Source organism: Seriola aureovittata, chromosome 10, assembly GCF_021018895.1.
Source record: "Seriola aureovittata isolate HTS-2021-v1 ecotype China chromosome 10, ASM2101889v1, whole genome shotgun sequence".
In the NCBI taxonomy this organism is placed as follows: domain Eukaryota; kingdom Metazoa; phylum Chordata; class Actinopteri; order Carangiformes; family Carangidae; genus Seriola; species Seriola aureovittata.
In genome coordinates this window covers 3,409,533-3,417,240 of record NC_079373.1, presented here as the reverse complement: position 1 = coordinate 3,417,240, position 7,708 = coordinate 3,409,533, and positions in this window count along the sequence as shown.

Genomic DNA, 7,708 nt, shown 5'->3' with positions numbered 1-7,708 from the left:
TTGTTTTCTTGTTGAGTCCTAGTCAAGTCCACATGTTCTGCTTTTGGTTGTACATCAGTGAATCAGGTTGTTTTATTGATCACAATCTGCTAATAGATTGGTAACAACTGTGGAAAAATACTCAAAGTGCTCACACACGCTAGGAAGTATTGGCTAGAGAGAGCTAAATGTTTTTGTATTCCACATTATGCTGTCACATCAGCAAAATATAAATATAGAATCCTAACAGACAAAAAATTCTTCCTGTTTTCTGTGATTTTCCCCTCTTTATTTTCTTGTTGTCAGGGGTTTGATGTTAAACAGTGACATTGTTGAGCAACATCCCTAAAAATCTGAGATCCTCTGAACCTGAGACACTGGGAGGCGGAGCAAAGAAATCATGTCAAAAAATAAATAAATAAAATAAAAAAAACAAAACAGACAGAGACAAGACACAGGCAACACTGAGCTGGGTTAGCAATACTGGCAGGAAGTGGGCAGAGCTAACGGGGCTAATCAGCTAACTCAGGGACCCAGGTATATAAACGACAGCAGTATTCAGTTCTGTCAACACTGTTGTAGACATCTTTTATTGAGAAGTGTTAAGCCAACAACTTCCACACTGTTTCCTTTTGGACCAACCACAAAAAAACAGAACTCCTGAACAAACACTGAACACTCACTGGGCCTCTTCTTCATGCTGCTGCTGCTGCTGACTCGAGGTAAACAACCTACTGCTCTCCTTTGTTTCCATAGAATTCACTAATTGTGGCTGTAGTCTAGATACAAATAAAGAGCCATCTTCCCATCATCATCACAACAGACTGTTGCTAATGGTAACACACAACCAGAACCAGTTCTGACACAAGTTTGAATGAGGCCTGTAGCCTAATCTACCAGTAGACGTTATGACATGTCGGAGCAGGGAGAGGGCGGCACGGTGGTACAGTGGTTAGCACTGTAACATCAAAAGGTTCTGGGTTCGAACTGCGGAACCCTTTCTGTGTGGAGTCTGCATCTCCCTGTGCCTGTGTGGGTTCCCTCCGGGTACTCCGGCTTCCTCACACAGTCCAAAGACATGCACATTAGGTCAATTGGCGACCATAAAAAATCAAAAAGTTCCCATAGGTGTGAATGTGAGTGTGAGGGGCTGTTTATCCCTACAGGTCAGTCCTGTGATAGACTGGAGACCTGTCCAGGGTGTAATTAATCACATTTACAATGGTAACATGTCATTTAGTTCCAGGGCCTGTGTCCCAGTTCAGGGTCGGCATCCTTTTGAGGCTGCACACAGTGGCACGACTGGCCTGCAGCATTTTCCTCTCCTGGGCAAATTTCAATTTCATCAACAAACCTATACCAAGATTTATGCATGAAGGATGAGACGCGGCACAGCTCATATTGTGCTCACTCCACTTGTGCTTTTCCTAAACTATCTGTTGTGAGAAAGGCTCATCAGTGCACAAATAGAAGAGTGTAGTTTTAGCCTAAAAATGAAAGTTTGGCTAGTTAGAGCTGTTTTCAGTTCACAATTCAACAAAATTCTCATCAGCTTTCAGGTTCATGTGTCGCGTCAGAGGCAAAGAGAACTGCATTTTGACATTATCAAAGTCTTGGTGGCTTTGCTCCACACTTTAGCAGAGGTGGAGTGAACCGGACGTTCATTTGCCAAACCCAGAGCCGACTCACAGCAGAGGCAACGTGGGCTGGTATCCAGGGAGCAGAGTGTCGAGGGGGAACCGAGAGCAGAATATGCTTCTAATGCCACATAGTAGTGCTACATTATCTGCAGTACAATGACACAAAGGACTTAAACGCACAGTATGTATCTTCTGCCGCCAGGGGTCGACGCCGTGAAATAGCGTGGGATCATGGAAGTACTTGTCTTCACCTCCTCTCTACAACAAACAGACCTGCTGATTAAAAGCAGTAGAGACACTGAAAAACACAGTTTCGTGTTAAAAATCTGTGAATCACCAACGCTGTTCAGCAGACACAGGATGTCTTATAGGGGCTGGGAGCTGAGCTGCCTAACATTTACTTGGCTTCTGATGTCTGATCACTAAAAACAAAGTTGGGGGGGGGACACCAAAAAGGCTAGATGGTGTAACAAACCAGTTAATCTAATCTAGTCATGTCTAGTCCAGTGAGTGTTTGTATAAACCTCAGCTTTGTGTTTCTTGCTTGTGGTGTAAGTCTGTTTTCGAACAGGAAGAAGAACCTAAATATATCAGGTTACAGATGAGACAAACAGCAATGATACAGTGGTCTTTAAAGAAACTGCTACTAATACCTCCATAAACTAAATAACATGAGGAAATGATTGTGTTGTGTTGATTCAATTGGTCAGTAAATTGTGTTTTATGCATTACTTTATTTTTATGCTTAATTTTGTGAGTATAGGCTATTTCTCAAATTCTAATAAAGTAGTCCGACCTTTAAATTGGTTAAATCTTTAAATCTTTAAACCTCTATTCTATTGACGCAACAGATTAATTAATAAATCAAAGTCTTGTGAATTTTATGGCATGTTTTTTTCTTTTACTCAATATGAGTTTTGCACGTCTGTTTTATCCGAAGCTTGTCTGTCAGTTCTGGCTGGAACTTGGGATTAAGGTTTTTCCCAGACTGTTGCTTTATAAAGGGAAGAAGAATTGATCTATACAACCGACAGAGAGATGAATTATTCTGTGACTTTTTTGTTGCCAGCAGGATGATATCATGTCTGTTGGTGATCACCATCATTAGATATGGCTAAATTGTTGTTGCTGTTTTTTTTGTTTTTTTTTATTGTTTTTCATTCTCTCAAAACTCTGTTTGTGCATTTTTTTTCAGTTATCATTATTGTTTCTACTTTACTAGTTGGCCTCTATCTTGAAGTCTGCAAACATTTCCACTAACAGTTAGTGTTACAGTTGTTGGTTGCGATATCTATGATTCTTCTCATTTATTCTTATATTTAGTTTATATTAATGTAGTTTTTCTATTTAATAATCGATTTTCCCACAGAGATAATTTGATCAGTCTTTGTTCTGAACATTTTTCCAATGAAAGCTGATGAACTTGTGTTTTGAACTTAATCCGGTATTGAATGTGAAAAGGATTATTTTCACTGAATCTCACATGAATTATTACTTATAAGACAAAGTCTCTGAGGCAAAGTAGTTTTGTATTTGTTCAATGTGGAGTTCCAATGATGGGGAGATGTAACTGTGTCACGCTGTGTGGAAATGCCATCACATAAACGAGTTCAATCTGTGGATAAACAGCGGTACGCATGAGTGTTCTGCAACAGAATCTCTCTGTCTGCTGATCCGTGTGAGAACGCTTGTCCCTCAGCATATGCATATATAAGCCTACTATACACTTTCAATTACAACACTGTTCCTGTTCTGTCTCTCTCTCTCTCTCTCTCCCTCTCACACACACACACACACACACACACACACACACACAGGGACACTGGAAAAGCCTGGAGAGTCCCTTTTTCCCTGTTATGCAAATAACATCAGCCCTTAAAACGGTTTGAGTGAGAATTAAACGTGAATTAAATGAGGCTTGGCTCTTTTTTCTCCATTCTATCTGAATAAGGCAAAGTCCCGTCACCATGGGAGATCCCCACGCCGTTGCCATGCCTGTTATGGGATTGACAAGATGAGAAGTGACATAAATACCATGGCTGGCATTCAATCCAATTATGTGGCGTGGCACGCCTCAATACCTGCTAGCCATGCAGTGCTGCGCTGGCGTCCTTGTATTCAGCCCACCTCAGAAATAAGACTGGCCGTATTCATCTTTAAGCCTAGTGCTAACCTTGGTCTCGTCACCTCAGCTAGCTCAGAGTCTCTGCCCTCAACCCTGCACTGAACCCATCAGCCCGGCTTAATGCAGGCCTTTGGACAAGGTGCTTCCCCAGGCTCTCTGTACACCCCCAGCCTGAAACAAAATTCCCTCTAAAAAGAACTGACTCAAAACACCCACTCCAGCAGTACAAATGAGTAGATACTTTTACAATAATATACACACAGCAGTGAGACAGGAAGTTAATATGTAGAATGATGTTTCCATGAGTGACTGATACAACACACACATTTTACATGCAGAGATATCCCTCATTAAACCAGGTTTAGGCCCATTGAGAATGATTTAAGTTTCACCATTTATGTTGAAGGGAGGAACAGTGGTGTGATGGAATGATATAATAATAATTAGAATATAATAATCTATTTTGAACTGGATTAGCTTTGACTACATTTAGGCCCAGAAATCTAATCTAGTCTTAATTGTCCCGGTGACTTCCCTAAAGAGCCAGGAACTCTGGCGCCTCTTCTGAGCCTCTGCTCAGCTTCTGTGACTCAATCAATCTCTCATTGAGTAAATAAATAAATACATTTTTTGTAGAACAAATATATAGCATACTTTTTCAACTGCTGTGGAAACACAGAGTCACTAAGTGCTGTGGTGGCTGAATCTGAATGAATTTGTGCAGTGATTACTCATGGTCCACACCGTGTACCGTGGTTTCCTGTGGTTCTTAAATGACGCTTAGTCCAAAGCTCCATCTGAATAGCACAAGAAAAAAAACAGAGGTACGTACACTGAGGCAACAGGTTGGTGTGAGGCGCTGGGTCACTTTCTCTTTCCCCGCTCCGCTGACAAAACCAAAACGTAAACTAGACTTGACAACCAAATCGGTCTCCCTCCCCTCTTCCCCAGCACTGCTTGGCTTGTGTTTGGGCCCCAGAGCTCATTTTAACCACAGGCATTTACAAGCTCCCCTCTAAACAACCTGCCAGGTGCTTAAAGCCTCCCGCTGCAGAGCTGCACAACGTTATGAGACTCCAGGAGCAGAATGGGCTGTGAATGTAAGAATGAAAGCTCTTATAATGGGACAGATTGTTAGCACAGCCATGAGTTGCTTTGAGCTCCCATGACCAATCCTACAACTAATGAGCATTCAATGAGAGTGCTCTATGTCACAAGTGTCCCAAGGCTCTGATGGGGGCACTGAGGCAACCAATTTCTCATATTTGTCAGCAACACGGGCTAATCGCTAATGGCATTGTGAGGCAATGCTTTGAGCTAAATGCTAATGTCGTCATGCTAACATGCTCACAATAACAATGCTAACATGCTGGTCATCGGTTCACCATCTTAGTTTAGCATTTGCTAATTGGAAATAAACACAAAGTACAGCTGAGGCTGATGGATTGTCATTAGTTTTGCAGGTATGTGCAATCTTGACCTGATGTCAGGGGATCACTACGGTGGCCCTGAGGGTCAAAACACGAGGCAACAACATTTCACAAAACATTTAAGAAAACATGACGTATTTCATCTGATCCCACCTTCCCTTGTCACCTCTTATTTTATCTCCTTGTAGCTTTGGTTTGGTCTCCACTAACTCCTGAGAAAAATGTCAACAAGGTGGATGAGAGCGTTGAAAGTGAAGCATAACGGCCATAAAACCAAAACAATAAGGAAGACAGGAAAATGCTGACTTTATTACATGATATCACAAGATATTTGATTCACTGTAAAATTCTCAATTAATCAATCACCTTTAGTCTGTTTTCTTTATAGTAAAATGTCTTGACTGCAATAACTTCACAAGAGAATTCTTGAAATCAACAAAACGGTATTCCATCACAGTAAAATAATTCAATGTTATAACCTAATCCCTCACAGGGTGGCAGTCCAATAGACTTCTTATGTTCTCTTCTGCGTTAGAGTTTACGCATAACTCGAGCAGACCACAGCCTATCGTCTGACATTTTGAGTATGGGGTGAGAGCGCATTATGGTTTGGTACTAGTCATTCTGTATTGAACCCATAGAATGTAAATAACGATGGACGTAGCCTATGTGATGTCACCCACAGGTTTCTGATGAGTGGTTTTGAAGCTCAGAGAGGGCTGCTCCAGTGTCACCATCTTGGCAGTACATGACTCCGCCAAACTCCCAGCTAAAACAAAAATGGGAAAGAGGAGAGGCGCCTGTCAAGCCAAGACTTCGGTGAATGCTTGCTTGTGGCAATCATATGCTCACCGGCCTGTCACTCAAATAACACGCCCTCAATTATGTAGAAGTTTAAGCAATTTAAACAAGTGAGTTATGTAAAAATTCACCTCTTGTACAGGTGTCATTAAGGAAGAAATTAGCTCTAGAGACCAAAACAGTTTTTTGTACCAAGCTGTTAACATGTTTATTTCTGCTGTAAAGTTGGACATTTTAACATGGGAGTCTACGGGAATTGACTCACGATTAGATCTAGACTCTAGTGGTCATTAGAGGAACTGCAGTTTTTGGTACCTCAGTGTTGGCTTCATTTTTCAGCATTGGAGGTTGCTGCTTGATTAAACGACACCACAATCTTTCCCTAACCTTAGCATTTTGTTGGCTAAACCTAAGCACTTGGATGCAAACCGGGATCTCTGGTGTGATAGTCATGTAGTCATGTGCTTGTACGTCTGCCATTAACTCCAAAAACCACCTGGTGGCTCAGCTGATATTAATAAATGTAGCTTCACTCATGCAAACATTATATTGCCTCTGCAGGTTAAAAAATGACGCTAAAGGGGGAACCCAGTGGAAGCTGTCATGCAAGAGCCTATAAATTACAAAGTTTTATGTAGCATGCTAGTTAACCAGATATACAAACTATGAAACATCTGTAGCTGGTAGAAAGGTTAAAAAAAATCCAGGGTTACATAATCTAAAGCTAACTAGCTAACTCATTTTTTATAAGTTTTGAAAAGGGAATGTAAAACAAATTGAATGAATTGCTGTTTAATTTAAACTTAAATATATAAAATAATAAAAGCTAGCATACTGCTAACTCTTTGAGCAATTGGATTAATACAACTACAGAAATGCTAGAAATAATATACACAAACTTATATTCCATCTTTTTTTGAATAAGTTGGAAGTGAATCATATCTACACATTACATCTGAAATCATTATGACATTATTTCAGGGGAATCAAGAAATCATTTTCTTAACTTATGTCAGCTCAATGAAAAATATGGAAAATATTCTCATGAACTTTGATGCTTCAGAAACTGGATGAGTGATATTCACGGTTTGATGATGCCACTGACATAAATTAAACATGACAAAACTACAGTGAGTCTAAATGTAAAATTTCACAGGGTGTCATTCAGTAATTATTGTTCTGCATTTTCTTTTCCAGTGTAGAAAAAGTACATTGAGGGACCAGGTTCAACACACACTCCCTCTCTCTGTAAGGAGCTTTATCCCAGGGCTTGTGTCTCTTTCTCCCTCAACAGAGCGAGGTGATGTTTAATGGAAAGTTAATATGGCTTTAATGCTTGTCGCTTCACTCCGACACTGAAGGCCCCACTAATCCACTCTGTTCCACAGTGCCTGGAAACAGATGCTCCAGCCGAGAGACACCGAGAGAGACAGAGAGAGTGAGAGAGTGGGCGCAATGCAGAGAGAGAGAGAGGCAGAGTTGACACTATTGGCTATCGATTCACTGAGATAGGTACTGAATGTGAACAAAGTATTTTCACAGTCACACTGACACCTTTTCCCAATAAGCTGTGATCACTCTAATATGCAATCTCCCTCCTCTCCATTGTGAACATGTGAGTTTTCATTTGGTAAATTGTGGCTGACAGCGGAGGAGAGGAGCCCAGAGTGTTAGCTTAACAGGCTAGCAGCTTTACTGTGGTGCTGATGTGCCTACAAATACTGGATTTATTC